Below are 22,351 nucleotides of genomic sequence, written 5' to 3'. Positions count from 1 at the left end.
TCTAGCCTGTGACGGGGACTTCTGGTCAATCACAAGTCATTTCAGAGAAAATGTAAATGGGCTGTATTTATAAAGCACCTTTGTAGTCTTAACTCTCTCTCTCCCCCCCCACCACACACACACACACACACACACACACACACACACACACACACACACACACACACACACACACACACACACACACACACACACACACACACACACACAGAGACTGCCAGTCAATGTGGCACCTGCTTATTCAATGGAGGAAAATGCTGCTTAAACTACAAAGCAACCCAGATATAGGAAGAGTACAAAACCTTCTACCACGCTTTTTTAGTCATTGTTCCATTTTCTTTGTTGCGATTGTTGTTGCCACTATGTATCACATCTCCAACTGGCACCGTCAGACACCGCCTACCAAGAGCCTGGGTCTGGCGGAAGTTTCTTTTTAAAAGGGGGAGTTTTTCCTCGCCACAGTGCATGGTCGCACCATGCTTGCTCTTTGGGGAAATGTTGGGACTTTATAAATTATAGAGTGTCTCGAGATAACTGTTGTTATGATCTGATACTAGAAATACAATGTAATTGAATTAAAAGAGTCAGACAATAAATGCAATAAAAGTCAAAAACACTGGAATGGGTGTTTGGCATTACTTTAAGTGTCCGTCCGTCGGCCAATAGGAAACACTCAATTTTCACCCCAGATTGCTAGTTGATGCACGTTATTTGTGAGCAAGCTCCAAGGAACCAGTTGGGTGCAGGTGTTTTGACAAGTGGCATACTCCACCAGTGTGTTTTAAGACAACTTTGAAGAGAGTGAAGTTTTGAGTTTCTAAAAGGGAAAAAAGACATCTGAGTTACTGGGTAGGCTTGTCCTTTTTGTTCGTTTGTTTTTGAATGGTGTGATATTACTTTCTCATTAAAGAGTGCGTGTATGACATTGACTATACCCAGTGGATCATTAGGTTTATGTTAGGGTTGTTTAGTACTCTGACCATTGATCTGAAGAAAATAAATCCTATATCCAACTGCTGTTTCCAATAGGGATAAGGTTGGCAGGCAACAGCTTTTCAAAAGCACTCCTTTTCTGGCTTACAATTGTGTGTGAGATGGTTGAATTGCTTGCTGCTTGAAGAGGCCACAGTGTAACTATATCAAGAGTGCATGTGTCTCATGGCCAACTCATAATCTGCTTCTTAGACATGCAATTACATTAATAAACTTATGTTTATTGTAAAATGTACCATTTGAATGTTAAAAAGGTCAAATTAGATTTTGAATACATCAATATTTGAAAAAAGCTGGTCAGCTCAAAATGGATTGTAAAATTATAGATGTTATTGATTTATTGTTTTGTCTTTTTCCTGCTTTCAGGGTGTATAATCATATCACTATTCAAAACTGAGGTTTACATTCATTTTAAATTGATGTGCTCTTTTGAAAGACTCCACTTTGGGGGAAAGAGATGAGTGAGTGACTGTGTTTAGGCGATGTAGAATATTTTTTCTTCAAAAAGGTAGTCTCACACATGCTGCGATTACACTTTCAGATGATACTCTATCTGTAGTCTGTTCTTCATTTGGTAGTAGCCTTTCTACCAAAGCCTTCCCTTATTATTCTTATTCCATGTAGCCTAATTCTATCGCCTCGCCGAGAGTTGTTCCCTTCCTAAATTTCCTGCATCAACCCTGTCGCATAGAAGGCGTTGCGTCTGTCGGTTGGGTACAGTGCTCCGCTTGAGCACGGGCTTCTATGAAAACAGAGCCAGCAGAATCTAACGTTAGCTACTCCGCTGTGCTGGGATGTAATGTCTGGCTCTGTGAGACAAGCGTCCTGCTACATTGTTGTGGATGCTCCTCCAGCGCGCTTTGGAGGAGGGTCTGTCAAAGCGAGACTATGGACGCTCCGGTCTCAGACTGGCAACCTCCGTGAACTTTGAGTCTGTGGAGGAGGAGGCGGGGTAGATGACTCACTCTAGTATTTAGAAATAGTACTAGCTGTCAGTATTACATATTGCACCTTTAAATTAGCCAAGTTAAAACAATAGGTGAGAAAAGCGGAATGCTTTCTAAATTGAAGAAAGTACATGAAAACGCAGATGTTAATGAGCCGTATAGATATGAATGAGGGGCTGGGAACTGATTCTGATTTACATGGTGCAGCCACAGTGATTACCGCTGCGCGAGCTTAGCAATCCGACTGGCAGCCAGATCCAGTAATTGGACAGAGACGGACAGATGGAAAGACAGGTGGATAAACAGAGCGACAGTTTGGATGGACCGACTTCAGATGAATAGATAAACAGATGGACAGACAGAAAGGCAGACAGGACCTTAATACTGCTCATAAAAGCAGGCAGAGAAGTGGACAGACATATAAATAGACGGCTGAATAGAGAGAGGCAGACTGATAGACTTTGAACGTTATTCTTCTGCGGTGTGTGAGCGCATATGTGTCACGTCAGTGTTGATCAGAACTGGAGAGATTGCTATTTGACACTCATTTCAGACCCGATAAATCATTTCCCAGTTCTAACAGCCACACAGCCAGCCAGCCAGCCAGCCAGCCAGCCAGCCCCCCCACACTAACACACACACACACACACACACACACTCATAAGAATGTACATAATGCATTACGATGAAAAACACTAAATGGCAACAAAGAAAACTTTACAAGAAAACTCCACAGGTAGGTGCATGCATGTGAAAGCACTGGAAGTCTGTAGTTTAACCACAGTGTCATTGTTACTATGGTTACTATTTTCCCATGGGAAAAACAGAAACACATTTTTTTTTTTTTTTAATTAGAGATGATCTGATACCAATGTTTGCTTCCCGATACTTGAACTTTAGTGTCGGCCCATACGGAGTACTGATCATATATACTGATCAGTGTGTCAAATATTTTATTATGTTTTAGCAACTGTGTACTGCTATCCCTGTATGGATGGGATAGGATTTCTATTGTTGTTGTCGGTCTGCCTCGGGTTAAACTCTCAAACAATGAATGCCACATCTGTAGTTTTAACTAACCCATCCCCTCAGTCTTTAACAAATACACAACAAGGACACTCAGATTACAGCACAGAAATACATTTACCCTCAGGATGTCCGTAATCACTTTAATAATCTGGTCTGGCAGGATTTTGCCAGCAAGAGGTAAAATGCTTTTGCCAGAGTTTACATTAGCCCTACATCAGTCTGTGTGTGTGTGTACGTGTGTGTGTGGATCTGCATTTAATTCATAGGATTTTCATATATCATGAAATCAATAATCACACAACACATTGTGTATTTAGCCCTCTCCGACCACTTCAAACAGCCTTCCATCCATTCCATACCTTACCAGTTTTTCCCTCATTTTCATTTCCCACCTCTTCTGCTTTGCCTAGGCCGGTCCATCCACCTATGGGTTTTCCTTTTCTTTTTCGTCTGCCTAGTAACCTTGTCTACTAGGGGTGAAAAAAAGAAATTCATGTGTGTTTGTCAGTTAGTATGCTTGAAGGTACATGTACGTATACTGGATCCTATACTGGTTCGTGGTTTCATCTGCCGATTTCTGTGTTTTTCTCCCCCCCCCCCCTCTCCCAACCAGCAGCGTCAGATGGCCGCCAACTAAGAGTCAGGTTCCGTCCGAGATTTTTGCTTAAAAAGGAATATTTTCCTTGCCGCTGTTGCAATAAATGCATGATCTTATGAAAACTGTTGGGTCTTTGTAATTTATAGTGCGGTTTAGATTATTTAGATTACTTCTGTTATGCATTAACATTATGAATGAAACTGAAATAAAATAAATGGAAGGACACTGGCATTTGCTCTTAGCACTATCCTTGGAGAATACTGGCACTCAAGCCCCATCATGGACCGTGACTGAACAGCCTTTCTGAGACCTTTCTTCAAGTATTTGTCAGTTGCATTCATCAAAACCTAATGGTCTGTGTTCTGGCAGGAGACCTACAAGGCCAGGATGTGGAAGGAACAGAAGAGGAACAAAGAGACGAATGCCCCAGTGACAGAACAGGCCAGTGCTTTCCTTAATATTAATGAATGCAAATGAAAGCAGTCGAGTCAGTCTTGGCTTGACAGAAAGCACAACCTAGCGCATCCTTTTCCATTTACTACTGCTAAATATTTCATGATCCCATCCAGACCCATCTGTCACCTCTGCATACAATGGTTTTGTCTGGGCCATCTGTCTGCTCGGCAAAGACTAGCGACGCCTGGTCCATCCATCTCTCCCTGTATCCCTGTTTGCACTCTCTTCTTCTGAGACTTTATAACATTGCGGTCTCAAGTTCTTTTCAATGGAAAGTTGCTAGTCTATAACAACAATGCTTCATTTCCGGGATTCCGTTACCTTCTGCTTTCGTTTTGTTGTCATTCTAACCTCTGGTGGATTTCTGAGGACTATGGTTAACTGCTCCTTAGATCTCTGCAGGGTAAATCCAGACAGCTAGCTAGACTATCTGTCCAATCAGAGTTGTCTGTTGCTTGACTAAAAACTACCTTTGAACGTGCACATGTTCCACCAAAACAAGTTCCTATCCGACGCTATCTTTGCAGATGCACCCTTGCTCCATGCAGCGCTTAGCACCGCCCAAGACCATTGTGATTGGTTTACAGAAATGCCAATAAACCAGAGGACGTTTTCTTCCATCCCAGAATGCTCTTCTGGACTTGCCAGACCCTCCTCCGCAGCGCTGTGGAAGAAGATCTGGCAATGAAACACTAGAAATTAGCCAACATCTGATCAATAAGTTCATAGAAGTTGCTTAATTATGCAAATTTGCATTTACAGTGGTTGTAATATGAAAATGGATGTTTGAGGGGCATTTTTGCAACACCGTGTCCTCAAATGATATCTGAATCATCACATTCATCAGTCGTGTCTCACATTGCCAGACATTCACCTACAGCGCTGCGTTGGAGGGTCTGTCTAGTCCACACAGCATTACGTATGAAAGCTTATTTCATACAATCATCAAATTAAAAGAATATTGACAAAATGCTGGTATTCAAACTTCAGAAGACTCATATTTCAAAAGGAGACGTCACTCAAGATTAGTTTTACTGTGATAAGGTACCGTAGTCCAGTTCGGTTTATGAAAAAAGTTATCATTGAGGGTTATAAACCAATCTTTTTTTCTGATTTATTACATTGTTCTATGACGTTGTGTTTTGCACCCTGCTTAAAGCCGGTAATTTGTCAAAGTACTGTATATTACAAAGTTTGATTTGCAGATTCAGATAAATCTGATTCATGCTTTTCATCACAAATTAAAGACAATAGCAAACATATGATGTTGTGAAAAGAACAATACTTCACCGTTTTGTAGCATCTTTGGGAAAATACAAATCAACATTTATATTAATATCCCCAGGTATTTATTTATTAATATCCTCCAACAATTTATTATTATTATTTTTTTTTATTGACCAATGATCTCTCAGCCACTCTGGTCGGGTGACCTTAAAGTAACGGTTTCACCTTGATGCACAGTCATTAAAATTTAAACTATACGCACACACATTTGTTATATATGTATATTTACACAAATACACATAGTACCTCCTGCAGAACACACGCATGTACACGCAACATGTAATGGATGTGGGGAGTTATGACCCTGAGAAGCATGAATGTATTCATTCATGTATAATGCATCTACTCCCACTACATACAGACAAAATATGCTCCTTAAAGGTTTCCCGTTACATTAGCTTTTAAAGCACCACTATATAGGAGAGCTAGACGATTTTCCAAATTTTATCAAAATTCTTTTAGACGTGTTTTTCCTGTAAAATGGGATTGTCAAGCAGACAAACTGACCAACACATAATAAAATATCCATACTTGGCGTCTGTGTATCGATACAGTATTGCCACTGAATATATTGTGATACTATGCTATATCGATTCCCCCCCCCACCCCACCCCAAGTAGTCACGTGAATTTCGTGCAGACGAGTCACCGCATGGAAGCATGATGGAGGATATCTCAAACTCAGAGTCTACTGAGCAACTTGTTGCTCAAAAACAAACGCAGCAGTGTCCGTCATCTGAAAATATTTTGGCTTGAAAAAAAAAGTTGATTTAGAACAAAATTAATACTTATTGTTCATTTATCGTTATCAAGGTAGAGGTGATTTTGATTTTAAGTCATATTCTGCAGTCCTCCTATGTAGCTATTCTACCTTAAAATAACAGGTGTTTACTTTGAAACTTGCCTTGCCAGCCACGTGGTTCATTCCAAGTTATTGTAAAATACCTTATTCCCATCTAGTGGTTGTTTTTGTTGCAAGTTGTTACGTGTTATTTTTCTATAATTTTTAATAAATCAATTCATTTTGACCACATGGTCGTGACGATAAACAAGCCATTCATGTTGCCGACTTTGGTTTTGTGCGCCCCTTTTTAAAATCTTTGTCCGCTTATCCGGTGTCAGGGGGAGCAGCTCTAGCTGTTTTGTTTTTTCTGACTGTAAAATCAAATGCACAGCTGTCCATCTGTATAGCTAAGCACAGAAATAGGTGTGCAATCTCATTTCACACAAAAGAAACTGATTAACAATTAAACATAATTATGGGTTATTAATGTGTTACTAATGCAGGGACTAAAAGCTTGGCAGAGGAAACACTACTTTGTTTAATACTGGGGGTCAAGTCAGTTTCATGTACTGGTGTTTATGGCAGTGCCTGCACACTCAGAAATATCCAATCAGTTTTCTTTTTCCCTCTTTTCTCTCTGCGTTCATTAGGGCTATAAGAAAGACAGGCGCACTACAGTGCAAGACATCCTGTTAAGGTGCTAGAATTGGAGATGAACATTCAGTGCCATCTTCAGACTCTCAAGCAGTCAAATCAGATAATTCTCGAACTAACGGTGCGGTCGGACCACAATTAGCCAGGCAAAATCTACACGTGGATGTGGCAGAAAGCAGACAGTGTGGGCAGAGTTGTAAGCTATGAGCCGTAGAGTGCAGGACCTAAAATGGCTGGCGAGCTAACGAGCTGTAAATTACACTGTGCAGCTTTTTAACAAACACCACCATTATCCTCTGTCATCGTACTTGCGGTCACTGCAGTCAAGCAGCATGCAACAGGTGACTTGAATTAGTTACATCTGAGGTTCTACACACTAGTATATAAACCATCAATACATGAATTAAAAAATGTCAACCCTTTCAGACTGGCTGGACTTGTCTTCAGGCAGACTGAATGTTGGGGTATCAGTCTGACCACGCCTGAACAAGGAGACTATATCTTACTCTCTCTCTCTCTCACACACACACACACACACACACACACACACACACACACACACAACTTGTACATTTGGCATTTCAATAATTAGCCTGCTGTAAATCACATTGACTGCACAATGCCTGTGGCATGAGGGAGAAAAATGCATAAACAAAGATCGCCCTCATCACTTTGACACAATGCACAATTGCATAATCTTATGACTCTGTCAGGCTATAAAGAAAGGTGGTAATGAAAGTAATACAAGTAACACACACACAATTAGTTTGACAGTGGAGAGCGGTGGAGTTAAGAGTAGCAGTCAGTTACTGTTGCTTCTCCCCGCAGCTGACAGGATAAGAAGGGAATGAGAGGAAATAAAATAAATACCTGATGAGGTTAATATATTACCTACGTTTACATAATCCGTTTGGATAAAGGCAAATAATGTCAAACCAGTACACTTCAATGAAGCCCTATCATCCTATTATAGTAGTGACTGATATTACTAGCAGTGCATTCCCTCCAAATGTATGTCTTGTGTGAGGTGGGCTGCTGTCGGAGCCAAAAGTACTCAAATCTGAGGGATTAATTGCAGCTTTGTTGGCAAACATCTTCATTGACAAGCTAATCCCTTTCAGCACATACAGTATGTCATCAAATAAACGGATGAGCTAAGCAACTGAACAATCCCTTTCTCTTGCTTCCCCAGCAAATATTCTCTCTTACTGGAACAGTATGTGACATGCGGTACTGCATGATCTACTGAAGCCACAGTCTGAATCAACCAAAGTACCTTTCTGCTCTCTGTGTGTTTCCATTTTTAAAATCTCTTTGCTTCGGGAAACAACAAATTTCCAAGCTAGCAAGCTATGTGCTGAAAATGAAAAGTTTGGAAAAAATATTTGGATAGTGCAACAAAGCAGGTTCTTTCGGAAAACTATTGTAAAGATGTAAAAAGTATAGGTTTACGGCAGTTCCTCTCTAACTGGGACGTTTTGGGACCGAATGGTGGGATTGCTGGGGACAAAGTACTCACAGAGATACACTGGGAAGAGCCAATGATGTTTAACCATGTATTAGCTAATTTAAATAGCTAACTTTACTTTATTGCATGAATTATTAACTTCATTTTGTTCTTCATATTGTTTTTGTGGGCTGCAACGTTCCAAAAAAATAAGTTCCTTCTCAAAACTACTTAGCTGAGCCGCTGTCGCTGCGTCCTAAGTTTAGCCCTGCAATGACGATTGTGATTGGTTTAAAGAAATGCAAAGAACTCTTACCCTGAAGTGCATCCGTGGTGTGGCCAGACTTTACTCAACAGCGCTGTGGAGTTAAGATCTGGAATTGTGAGCCTACTCAAGCACAGAACACAATGAAAGAAGCTCATCAACACAAACAACAACAACAAAAGGTTGGATTTAGTCTTTTGGACCTTGTAAAGCCAAGCCGAGCCAATCTGTCTTGTCCATTAACAGGTGCATCTCTCACTGACCAGCTGCTACTCCCAGCGTCCTGCCCTGGAAAACAGCATTGTTTTTCTTTATTGGAACATTGCTTAGTCCCTGGCCTTTTGATGCTGGAGGGGAGACAGGCCCATTGTCTTTCTCCAAAGTCAATATTTGCTACAATTCCACAAAAGCAGGAATATATGTCAAACTGGAGAGTAGGGGCCTCGCTAATGATGCAATATGATCCATCTACAAACCCCCAAAGAACAAATAAATGGACAAGAACTTGTTTAATGAAATATGAGCGTGACCATTTACACACAAACCTAAAAACATGGATGCACACTTGGATGAAAAAGGTGCTTTGAGGCCGATGACACACTGTCCCAGCAGCAGTCTCTGATAAGGCTGTCCAGTGTTTATCGATTCTCTTCAGAGAGCAGGTTGGAGGTGAAGAGAGATAGTCCCCAGGCACTGGTTGCTAAGTCCTGTTTGGGTCACTTGGCTCTGACACAGTGTCTGTTTGATTGACTGTCTGCTTCACTGAAGAGACTCCAACTGCCCTCCTCCACCTTTAGCTCTCCTCCCAGCCATATGACTACCAATCTACCCCCCACTCCCCCCAGCAAAGTCATTTTTCCTTTCAAAAGAAGCGAGAATCTGTTCCCCCGCCATAAAATGATGCAGCAATAAAAATGTGTCTAGTGTTAAACATCAATGAATTGTTGGAAGAAACAGAGAGAACATATACTGTAGTGGCCGGAATATCCTTCTCCCTTTCCAACACTGAACTCTGTCAACATATGCAAACATTTTTTATAAAAAGGTAGTTGGGGAAATTGTGTTTTTTAACATTGATATGAGTTACCCCAGCCTGCCAATGGTCCCCCAGTGGCTAGAAGTGGAAATAGGTGTAAACCGTGCCCTGGGGATCCTGCTCTGCATTTGAGAAAATGAAAGCACAGCTGGGCTGATCTGGAGTCTTTACCTCCCCTTTCTCTGATTTGCCCGTCCAGAGAATTTGGCCCACCCATGAGAAAGACAGAGACATCCACATCATGGATTTCAAACAAACAAAGTGGCAGTTGGTCAAGCCCCCCCCCCTACCCAACCCTTTAGCTACTGACACAGGAACTGAAAGTCCTAAGGAGAGCTTATTGTGAGACTGGCTCTAATGGCTGTAACTTTGCAAGACTGAATTTTGAGAAAGAGACTTCTGATACAGTATTAGGGGACCACTAAGGTCTATGTAAAAGACACTATTGATACAGTATTAGGGGACCACTAAGGTCTATATAAAAGAGACTATTGATACAGTATTAGGGGACCACTAAAGTCTATATAAAAGAGACTATTGATACAGTATTAGGGGACCACTAAGGTCTATATAAAAGAGACTTCAGATACAGTATTAGGGGACCACTAAGGTCTATATAAAAGAGACTATTGATACAGTATTAGGGGACCACTAAGGTCTATATAAAAGCAGCCAAAAGCAGCATTTCATGGGACCTTTAAATGTTCTTTAAAAAGAATTTGTGGGTTTTTACTTGGGCACATCGGAGCTTTGAGCTAAATGCTAATGTCAACATGCTAAAATTCTGATGTTTAGCAAGTATTATGTTTACAATGGTACACACCATTGAATTTACTGATGTTATTCAGATTACTTTAATATCCGTTAGATTAGAATAAAATTAAAGTCTGGCTTTGGCACTGGCATATAAAGGAAAAGACCATCCAATACACAACAATGATGAATCTTAAATCTTAAACTGACCAAGTGACAGTATCAGGTGATTGCCTGTTTACAGCACCATGGGATCATCTTGTGGCTTCTGCTTCAGATTTAATGTGCCCCAACCCTGGGGGGACTGCTACAAACAAGAGCTGTAGATAATCAAGTCATTCGTTGCCAACGACATGTCAGATTTATGGTCGAGCAATAATCATAGTTGGCAGATTTCAGATAAGTGACGTAGAAGCTGGCTACAAAACGTGTTATTAATGATGTGAGCTTTAATTGAAATCTCAGTTTAATGTCTGTTAAGAGAAAGATGTGACTGACCATCGAACTCCAATATTTTCAGTCATTTCTCCTTTACGATAAGGGCTAAGTTAGTTTCGCTTTGCCAGACCGTCCTCCACAGTGCTGGTAAAGAGGGTCTGGCTAGTCCACACAGCATTTCAGGATGGGAGCAAAACAGGCAACTTGTTTATTGGCTTTAAACCAATCACAATGGGCGCTAAGCGCTGCACGGAGCCCCGATGCCTGTAAAATAGTTTCGGGAAGGAACTTGTTTTGGTGGAACATGTGTACATTCAAAAGTTGTTTTTAGTCAAGCAACAGAAAACTCTGATTGGACAGATAGTCTAGCTAGTTGTCTGGATTTACCCTGCAGAGATCTGAGGAGCAGTTAACCATAGTCCTCAGAAATCTACCGGAGTTTAAAATGATAAAACAAAGGAAGTGAAAGGTAATGGATATCCGTCCAAAGAAGGACACACGGAGCAATCCCGGAAGTGGAAGGCTGTGGATATCTACTGGGCTGAGTATTCGATACACAAACAGATACCAGTAAATTCAACCCCAATACCTAAATATTGTTTCAATATTCCAAGAAATGACAAAATAACACATTATGGTAAGAATCTTTGTTTTTCAGCTCCTTTACACCCAGTGGCCTCACTAGCACTGTAGTCAAGCATCCCAAAATACGACACAAAATGACACCCAAACACGTGAGCCCCGGTTTCTACTGAAATTTGGTATTGAATGAAAAGGAATTTTTATGTACATATCTCATCATGGCTGCAACCAGACAAACTTTGGTGTGTTGCAGTGAAATGATCACATGAAAAAAAAAAATCAGTGGACAATGGTGTGTAAGATGATTTTTGTTCCACTGTATCCGTAGTTAAAAGTGGTCTCTGTGTCTCTATAGGATGTCTGGTTGAATAAATGCCATTTCACATTACTGCAGGTTGCACGTTGCAGTAACGGTGTATGCCATGGTTTCCACCTCATCAGAAATGAAACCACCCTCTGAGCTGTGCAGGTTGGTGGCGCAGTGACTCAGACATCATACAGCGTTTGGCATCTAGTTCAAAGCAGCTTGCTGTATCTGCCACTCCTCAGTTTCTAGTGTATGGCCACTTTGACTCAGAAATTCACAACGTACGAATGTACAGTACAGGCCAAACGTTCGGTTACACCTTCTCATTTAATGCAATTTAGCTTTTTTGACAGTGCTGCAAACCCTCTGTGTTCTCTCAATGACCTTCATGAGGTAGTCACCTGAAATGGTTTTCACTTCACAGGTGTGCCTTGTCAGGGTTAATTAGTGGAATTTCTTGCCTTATTAATGAGGTTGAGACCATCAGTTGTGTTGTGCAGAAGTCAGGTTGATACACAGCTGACAGCTTTATTGGACAACTGTTAGCTTTCATATTATGGCAAGAACCAATCAGCCAAGTAAAGAGAAACACTTTAAGAAATAAAGGTTAGTCGGTCCGGAAAATTGCTAAAACGTTGAATGTGTCCCCAAATGCAGTCACAAGAACCATCAAGCGCTACAACAAAACTGGCTCACATGATGACCGCCCGGGAAAGGAAGACCAAGAGTCACCTCTTCTGCTGAGGATAAGTTAATCTGAGTCACCAGCCTCAGAAATTGTAAATTAACAGCAGCTCAGATTAGAGACTAGATGAATACCACACAGAGTTCTAGCAGCAGACACATCTCTAGAACAACTGTTATGGAGACCGCGTGAATCAGGCCTTCATGGTCAAATAGCAGCTAGGAAACCATTGCTAAGGAGACGCAACAAGCAGAAGAGATTTGTTTGGGCCAGGAAACACAAGGAATCAACATTAGACCAGTGGAAATCTGGGCTTTGGTCTAATGAGTCCAAATTGAGATCTTTGGTTCCAACCGCAATGTCTTTGTGCGACGGAGAAAAGGTGACCAGATGGATTCTACATGCCTGGTTCCCACCGTGAAGCATGGAGGAGGAGGTGTGATGGTGTGGGGGTGCTTTGACGTTGACACAGTTAGGGATTTATTCCAAATTGAAGGCATACTGAACCAGCATGGCTACCACAGCATCCTGCAGCGACATGAGACATCCCATCTAGTTTGTATTTAGTTGGACCATCTTTAATTTTTCAACAGGACAATGACCCCAAACACACCTCCAGGCTGTGTAAGGGCTATTTGACCAAGAAAGACGTGAACCCAATTGAGATGGTTTGGGGAGAGCTGGACTGCAGAGTGAAGGCAAAAGGGCCAACAAGGGCTATGCATCTCCGGGAACTCCTTCAAGACTGTTGGGAAACCATTTCAGGTGACTACCTGTTGAAGCTCATCAAGAGAATGCCAAGAGTGTGCAAAGCAGTATTCAGAACAAAAGGGTGGCGACTTTGAAGAAACTAGAATGTTTAAGACATGTTTTTGGTTATTTCAGGTTTTTTGTTGAGTACATAATACCATATGTGTTAATTCATAGTTTTGATACCTTCATTGATAAGCTACAATGTAAATAGTCAGGAAAATAAAGGAAACACGTTGAATGAGAAGGTGTAACCAAACTTTTGGCCTGTGTTATATATAAAGCTGGAACTCCAGTAATAAGTGTTGTTGAGAGGGTTTAAGGCTGCATGTGTGTGTTAAAGTTACAGAATTGTTAATTGAGGGATGTGTCACTGACGTTGGAAGGCACAGCTTACAGTTTGCCGTTTTACAAAGTTTACTAGTTTGAATATGCAGGTAGAAATGGAACTACGGTTGGAAGAATGTGTATAGGTGTGATGTAGTTTTTATATGTGGCTTCAAAAAATGAGTTGCATGGAGGTAAGATTTACACTTACATGTCCAAAATTATGCAGACATGGTCATGTACACATGTCATCCATAAATGTAATGTAAAAATATACTATTGACAACTCAGAGAGAGTATTTAGCCTGGAACAACAATGTAAAAAAATATTCATTGTTTCAATGTTGTTGTTTTAAATGTCTCTTTGCCATTAATAATTAAATAAGGTATACTCTTTATTGATCCCCAATGGGGAAATTATAATGTATACTTGGTTGTTATTACACTCTCCACACAGGCCTGAAATACACACAAACTCTCAGGTCCTATACATGCACTAATGAAGAGATGTCAGAGGTGGGGGGGTGGTGGTGCGCCAATGCTGGACCAGCACCCTGGGCAGCTGAGGGTGGGTTCGGTGCCTTGCTCAAGAGCACCTTGGCAGTGCCCAGGAAGGTAAACTGGCGTCTCTCCAGCTACCAGTCCACACGCCGTACTTTGGTCCGTACGGGGACTTGAACCGCAACCCTCTGGTTCCCGACCCCCTAGGGACTGAGCTACTGCCACGCCCTAAGACAAAATAAAAAAGCCAACGCACAGTGCACAGGCGATAGTTTTAAACGGACCAGACCTAGGTTGCATTATGAAAGTGTCCACAGCCTCAAATGTTGGAACGGAAAACAAAGCTAGATAACATTTCAGGAACTGCAATCCACACGAAAACGTACATTTATCCAGTGACACAATAAAAGAAATATCAGAGCTCCCCCTCAAAATATCTCAAATGAAGCATTTCTGGGAAGCTTCTTTTTCATTGGGGCCAAGCTCCCTGTAGTTCCCCCATATTTGTTTCCATCTCATTCCAAAAACCTTGTTACAACATGCTGTAACAGCATCTACTACTCTGCCAAGGCCTTCCACAAGATTTTGGAAGCTGGCTGCAGAGATTTGCTCCCATTGAGCCAAAGGAGCATTGATGAGATTGGCCACTGACGCTGGATGACGACTGTGTTCCAGTTCATTCCAAGGGTGTTAGATGAAGTTGAGGCCAGGAGTCTGTGTAGACCAGTCAAGTTCTTAACACACTGGAGAGGAAAAAAAATCTTCATGAAGCTGGATTTGTGGAGTTTCATCATGTTGAAACAAGAAAGGGTCTTATGTTGCCACAACGTTGGAAGGATGCTAATTGTTATTGTATGTTGATGGATTAAAGAGGAGATGGGTCAATCCTAAAAGGGATAGACTAGCACATAAGAAGCTGGCTCCAAACTAGTTTAATGATAGTCGGACCGATTATTTTTAGAGATGGAGGAATGAAGGGGTGCCTTTAATCCAAGAGAGAGTTGTCATATAAATGGTTTGCTAAATTGAATTTCTACACTAGAAAATGGGGAAACTACTTAAGCTCTCGGGAAGGCTCCTAAGAAGCCATACACTGTGAAGAGGCATATACTATGTGCTTACTGTGGTATCACATATGCATTATGTTCATTTGTTTATAGTTTGTTAATTTGTATATACTTGAGTATTATGGTTATTCATTTATCTAATTTTTGTCTACGTGTATCTACGCTGCCAACCAAAGTCTACCACTTTGTTTTGTATTTGGTTTAAAGCCATAAAAATGTTACATCACAAGATTTTTTTTACTTCAAAAGGGTTTTGCCCAAAGCATGAACAATTGCACTAGATTGAAAGTACACAAAAGTATGTATTTTGGCCAAAGTGTATCTTTTCCTGTCACGTTTTTAATGTATCACACATGACAAATGGCTCTCTTCTCTTATCTGTTTAGGCTGTCTCTTGTGCTGATGTAACATATCAAATAACATTTTTGTTCTCCCTTTAAAACAGCCGTTTGGTGGTATTTTACAATTCTGACACAATATTAGAATTAGCCGTAAATACCTGCTTTTTGTTTGCTTTTAGAAATACTGAAGGATTGCAGATATTTAACCTGTCTTTCAGGAAAACAGCCTGAGTAACCACAGCTAATACAACTCATTTGTTTTAATGCATTTATTGGTTTCATTTGTTAATAAGTAAGAGGCAGTTTCTAACTAGTACACATAATTAAACCAGCACGGAAATTTGGCTTAACAAGACATATTCAAATAACAGTTTTTTTGTAAATTTGCTAGGAAGGACAATCCAATGGCTGCTCAGTCGGCCCTTTCTATGATGCTGTGAAAGGTTCAGAGTCTAATAAAGCCTGAGCTCGGATTTATCTGCTTCCAATTGGAACATATTAGCTCAAAGCGGTCTAATGTACCCCTGTCGCTTTGGCTTCATCACTTTCATTTAGCGCTATTAGAGACCCGGGCTCGGACCTTCTCCTCCTGCACACTCGGGTATTTAGCTTCCCTCATTTCCCACATGGTGACATCTTTATTAACCACCATTTTCTCGCTTCTTCTCTATGTTCCCCTCTCTACAGCTGAATCACGACGTGACGAGTTGAAAACTTGCAACTTCTTGCCACGAGCCGGTCTGCAGCGTTCTGAAACCTGCCAGTTCACACCAACGAGACAAGACGGGAAATTCTGTTCGAACTTCCAATTTTTAGGCTTTTTTTTGTAGCTGGATATATAATTTGTGTCATGTAAATATGAAAGTGGATAACGTTAGTCATAGTGAGATGCTTGCTACAGTTACATTTCTAGTGAGGAATTGGCAAAAACACGTTTTATTTACCGCTTTGTTCTAACGCCGCCGGGCGCTCCCTCTCTTCAGACTCTCATCCCGCGCGACCATATAACGTTTCCGTGTTTTCGGGCGGTCGTGTAGGCTCCGTCTAAAACTCTGCCATTTACACCAGCTGTTTATAACATCAAAATAAAAAAGGATAATTGATCATTTTATTTCTATAGTTTATAGCTGACTTTACCAGCTGACTTCTCTATTGGCTGTTGAACGGGAGATGTCTCTAACGTTGTAAAACCAGCCTCTGGAGACTGGACCAGCTGAGTCGCAGCAACACCATCAGCTGGTTTGAGCAGAGCGGAGACGGGCTGGTTCAGACCAATGTAACTTTACCCTGCGACGTTCCAAACTGCATGTCTTGTCGCAAACCTTTGGTCTGAACTGGGCTTAAGTCCATCTAACCGAGGGAGCACGGGAGAGACGTGAGGAAATCGTTCGAGTAGAGAGAAAATTAAGAACTTTGTTTTAGAGGGATGCGACGTCCTTTCCTCCGATGCGTCACGTGAATTCGTCAGCTGTGTGGACGGAGTTAGTAACGCCTTTCAGCTGCATGGCTTCCGGGAAGTGTTTTACCTGCATAGAGGAATCTTGGCACCCCCCCAAAGAGGTTTCAGCCTGAGCCAAAGTGAAATCAACAGCGCAATAATATCGGAAGGATTAGCCACTGCTTCAGAATTGTAATTAGAGAGATTTATAACCGGTTAAAAACTTCTCATAGTTGCGCTAAAGAGTGGTCTACTTTTGTTTTGGAGGACCCTCAGTATGTTATGTGGTGTTCTATCCTACTTCATGTTTCCTATATTTCTAGGCATATTTTATATGCTATATTCTGATAAAATCCCTCCTAGACCCCCAGTGCAGGAATAAGAGCTTTAAGAAGGCCTTTTAAAAAAGAAAAGGAGGGCCAGAACACTCTCACTCACACTCTCTCTCACTCTCACCTGGCCGTGGTGCATTCTCCACCTCACTTTAGCTAGAACGTTAGAGTAAGAACCATTGAGCGTCTAACACAGCTCTGTTGGTCTAAAATAAGCCACTGCACACGCAATTAAATGACTCAGGTGTCAAAATGTCAAGTTGGATTTGGTAATATGTTCACCACATTGTTTCCTCTGGATCATTTCAAGAGCCCCTGTAGCCCTGCCTGGATACCTAGCCCTATTAAAAGGTCTTTTGATTGGCAGCAGACATGTCATTATGTATCATAAACCTCTCTCCCTACTGGTCTTCTATAGGCACTGTCAGCTGTTTGAAAAATGACGTGTACACATTGAATATTTATTGTTTTAACTTCTTGCCCATGGACTGCGGGCGGAAAATAGCAAACGGGCTACAACCTGGGACAATGCATCTTTGTTCTTATACAAGGTTCATGTTTAATTGTGCATTGACCCTGTTAAATAAAATTGCATTACCTTTTGCTCTATTTGGAGCAAGTGGTACTAGATGGTAACCCACTGCTTTCAGAAATGCAACAGAGACAGAGCGAGAGAGCGAGAGTGAGAGTGAGAGTGAGAGAGAGAGAGAGAAAGAGAAGCATGTGTATTTTAGTGTGTACTGTACATACAGTGTTTCCTCTATGTAAATATTGTAGTGGCGGCCCGCCATGGCTAAATTTCTGCCGCTGCAGTATCAGAAATAGAGCAGACTCACAACGTAGTCCCTGTTGCCTTTTAAATGATCCTGCCGACATAGTGCACGTCACTCACATTGCAATTTATCAACAAGTAGAACATTCAGAGGTTATTAGGCCCATCCAGTTTAACTCCACAAAGGCTACTCTTGCGGTGACGTAGTTTATTGTCAAGACGTTCTCGTTCTTCCGAGTAGACTATTAAACCAACAGCTCCACCAAAAAAGTCCCCGCGGTGGGTCTGTTCAAATTGGAGAACTAATTTTCAACAACTTGTCACTTCAGTCACAAACAATAAAATGGTAAGAGAGTCAATGTAATATTATATAAATTGGAGACAGTCTATACATGTACAGTAGAGATTCAGGTTTCCCTATGAAGAATTTCTTGTAAAATTAATTTTGAAGACTTGTTGTAGATGTTAAGTGCTCAGTAGTTCCTTCAAAATATAATTTAATCACAACTGAAAAATATGCCTTGGTCTGACAGACCTGTCCCCATAGCTAAAAAAAATAAAAACACTGGCACATGTGTGTCTAAGCAACAGAACACAACCCGTGTAAGTCTTCAGATTCCAGCTCTGGGATGCTTTCTGTGTATCAAGAGTGGAACTTATCCATCTGTTAAGCACTAATTCAGTAAGTGAGCAGAGTTCTCTCATTGTTAATTATCAACTTCATAATCTGACTGTGGGTGCAAGCGTAAGTACAATGAAGTGCGCTCACTTTATCGAGAGCCCTCTTGGTTTTAATTGAGCCGAGGCGCGTGCCTAATTGATAGTTTCATTAATTTTCCATCCCAATCACAGTCCACGTAATGGCATGATATATTACGAAGGCAGTGCAATGTGGCATGAGAGTGGAATCTGAATTCCTGCAGGTGAGGATGTGTCAGAGAGTTTATTAGAGAGTGAGTAATCCAGCGGTAGAAAAGAGAGCAGAGGGAGTAGCTGCAGCCCTGAACCTGATGAAGGCCACAAGACAAAACCCCTTGGTTGTTTTACATACTACAAGTGTTGCAACAGTGGTGACCGACTTCTTTCCCCTCTTGATGCACATTAGAAGTAGGAAAACTAAAACAATTCAAATTAAATGAGCTGCGACACAATTTTTCCACGTACCCTCTGGCAACAACAGAAGTACCCCCTGGGGTACATGTACCCCTGGTTGTGAATGACTGATCAAAGATACATTCTGCTTAAACCCCCCTATGTCTATCCTTCTGCCTTCCTCTTTGCCTTCAGCCTACTTCCCATTTTGATTTCTTATATCTGCCAGTATCTTTTTCCCAGGAAACAGCTTCATTTCTTCCCTCCAGCCTCATCATCACCCGTTCAGCTCCATTTACTTCCTCTTCCTTCCCCTTCGAACATCCACCCCTGCCAATAGATCCTTTTTTATTTCCATCATTGTTGGTGTTGGTGTGTAATGTAGATACAAATCATGTGTTTTTCCATTTTCAAATTACTCCATTTTGTTAACTTCAGCTTTTTTCCACTCACTCAAACAGCAACATAATACATTATCTATGCAATTTTAGCCACGATTCATAGTCAATAAAAGTAGCTCCGCATCACAAGTCAATGCTCTTTATTTTCCTTTCACTTGTTATGATTTCTTTTTTGCCGCCCTAGTGTCAGTCTTCTGGTCGGTCCACCACTTTGGCCGAGGCTGAAATATCGCAACAGGTATTTAATGGATTGCTGCTTGTCTGCTGAATCTCTTTTCTTCATTTTCAACCATGTCACCGTCCATACTACTATGTGCTAACGTTAGCGTCATCAAGCCCCAGTCATTTGACGCAAATGAATGCTGCCGAACCCCCCTAGCTATGGGGAGTCATTCGCCGGAGTTCTTTTTCACCCAGCATGTTTCCTTGGATCGGGGAGGTTCTAAAAATCATGGTTGCAGCTGTCGCTGTGGTCCTGCTACCCATCCTGCGATGCCCTGGTACATCCTGCTACGTCCTGCGGTGCCTTGTAATGCCCTGCAGTGCCCTGCTATGCAATGAACTACTACAAACCACTATTTCTAGTCACTGTTCCATTATCTGTTATTAACTGTGAGTATTACTTTCACTATTCATTTCAACCCCAACCGGCCCCGCCAGACTCCGCCTACCAAGAGCCTGGGTCTGTCCGAGGAGTTTTTCCTCGCCACTGTTGCTCTGGAGGGAAGTACTAGAACTGTTGGGTCCTTGTAAATTACAGAGTGTGGTCTAGACCTACTCTCTCTGCAAAGGGTTTCAAGATAACTCGTTATGAATTGATACTATAAATAAAACTGATATTGAATTGAGTCGTCCTGTAGTGGTGCGTCAAGTGCACCGTACTGTCTATTCCCATCCAAGATTAAAGATCCTAGATTGAATACGCAAACAATAATAACGGTAAGTCCAGTGAAACTATTTGAAACTTGTTAAAATAACAAAAACAAACCCACTATTAATTACATTATCTTTATGCAGTGTAACTGTAGCATGTAAATTATGCACCTAAAATACAAACGTGAGCAAGGGCGTTCAACAGTCGCCATTATATCAAATCAACAGCCAGATCTAACCTAGGTAACAGGTGAAGCACACAAACAGAAACACTAGCTAACTAACTTTAAAATGTGACAATACTACAGACCAATACAACAACCAGCTTAAATGAACTGACAACATCAGTTACATGACTTACAGTTCTCCTAGACTCACACACACAATCTCAACTGATTATCCTCCAGACAGCTAGTCTTTTTTTCTTTTCTCTCATTTTTTTTTTCCCGCGGTGTGAGGCGCCAACATGCACACACAATCGCACCTCATAGACGACCTTTAGTACAAAACTAAAGTAACGAGCCAATTATGTGAAATGTAAGGCGTAGAAAGTACCGATATTTGTGTCAAAATGTAAGGAGTAAAAGTTAAACGTTGCCACAAAAAATAAATAAAGTAAAGTAAAAACAACTGAAAAATCGACTTGAGTACGGCAGCTCTGCCGTGAACCTGTTGCCATGCTGACACTATTTAGCTCAAAGCCAGGCTCTTCCTAAATACTATCTCACAGAGCCAATAGCATGGCTGACTCTTGGCCTTTTTATCTGGCTGTAGCTTGCAGATATATCGTTAAGTAACCGCGCCGAGCCCAGCCATTACTAGGCCTATCATTATATCTGTTCCTGCCTGATGAGAGACCGGGAGGGGGTTTAGGCACAAAGCGCCACGGGGGAAAACACACCTGGGACAAGACAATGCTTCAGTGCTAATCTGCGCTGTCAAACATAGACAGGCACAGATGCACACAGATACACAAACACAGGCACAGCAAAGTGGTGACAGGCCGTCTCCCTGCAGCTCAGAGCCACGGACACTCATTTTCCCACTTACACATATGCACAGGGACACGCATACACCAAATCAAATGAATGGTGACAAGAGGAGAGGGTGGGAGGCAACTAATGAAAGACTAAAGGAGGGAAGAGAGGTGTGAGATCATTGGGACTTATCTCCGCTGTTCGAGAGAGACAGAACATAATATGCCTTCCTCTTCTGAGACGGGAGCAAATGGGCTTAAGAGCAAAGTGAGTATTTTGTGTGATAAGGCTGAGAAGATGGAGGGGAAAGATCTGTCTCTACTCTTGTAAGACATTATGGCCTTTGTTTGCTTTTGTTAAGCCCTCTGTCAGTCTAAGTAACGTTTATTGATTTGCTACTAATTCATTCCTCGTATATTGCAATAAATCGACAACGAAAGACAAAGACATCAGTTTCTCAGCAGATTGAATTGTATTCTATTCTTAAAACAGTGTAGGTGTAACAGAGTACCTGGGAACAGCCAGACAGACACCAGGCTTAGAGACGGGTTCACGGAAAAAATGTCATTCTACATGCAATTTGGACAAAAATAAAATAAAATTTTTTCATCAAAAACGGTATAGCTGAATCTCTCTGTAAAGCATTTTTATTTAGATCAGCAAAAGGTCCACACCATCAACAATAACTCTTGTCAAACTAGGTCCAATGTTGTCCCTTCTTCCTACAGTTAAATCTCCTTTTGGATTTAAAATGAAGCGTGACAGAAGGAGTGGGTGCTCGCAGGCGGGTGGCAGCTTGTGCAGAGCGCTGGTCCAGGCGTGTCCACGTGACGTGCAGGGCTCAGGCTTTAACCTGATTAGGACCAAGCCAAGACCCACTCAATTAATAGGACCAATTGACTTGCGTAGTCCCACACAGCTGCCACCTTTCTAGGAAGCACAGCAGCAAATGAACATTGATTGCAATGTGCATGAGGTTTATGGTAAGCCTTCAGAGAGCTCGTTCTTTCCTCAGTTTCCTTCAGCCTGTAATTGGCACATTTTAACAAATTCAAAATAATGATTCTAATTAGACCTCTGCATGAATGCACTGATTGCAGAATGAAATGAAATAAACATCGTTTGTACAGGGTGCTTAGTCAATTGGCAAATGTGTGTGCAGTCTCATGCAGTTCTTAGAGGTGTGGGCTACAACATTGTCATGGGTGGGGGGGGGGGGG

The 22,351-nt window shown here is 41.5% G+C and overlaps 1 protein-coding gene and 1 long non-coding RNA gene across 2 annotated transcripts in view; one reads left to right on the top strand and one right to left on the bottom strand.

Moving 5' to 3' along the window:
- The window catches only part of kcnh3 (potassium voltage-gated channel, subfamily H (eag-related), member 3), a 136,130-nt gene that overhangs the window by 109,109 nt on the left and 4,670 nt on the right, over window positions 1-22,351 (bottom strand). The window lies entirely within an intron of this gene.
- The window catches only part of LOC117953151, a 12,408-nt gene continuing 6,675 nt past the window's right edge, over window positions 16,619-22,351 (top strand). The window contains exons 1-2 of the long non-coding RNA XR_004658573.1: window positions 16,619-16,763; window positions 20,348-20,350. This is a non-coding gene — a long non-coding RNA (uncharacterized LOC117953151). The remainder of the gene's footprint in view (window positions 16,764-20,347; window positions 20,351-22,351) is intronic.

Source organism: Etheostoma cragini, chromosome 11 (genome assembly GCF_013103735.1).
Source record: "Etheostoma cragini isolate CJK2018 chromosome 11, CSU_Ecrag_1.0, whole genome shotgun sequence".
NCBI classification, from domain to species: domain Eukaryota; kingdom Metazoa; phylum Chordata; class Actinopteri; order Perciformes; family Percidae; genus Etheostoma; species Etheostoma cragini.
This window is presented reverse-complemented; position numbering and strand designations above follow the sequence as displayed.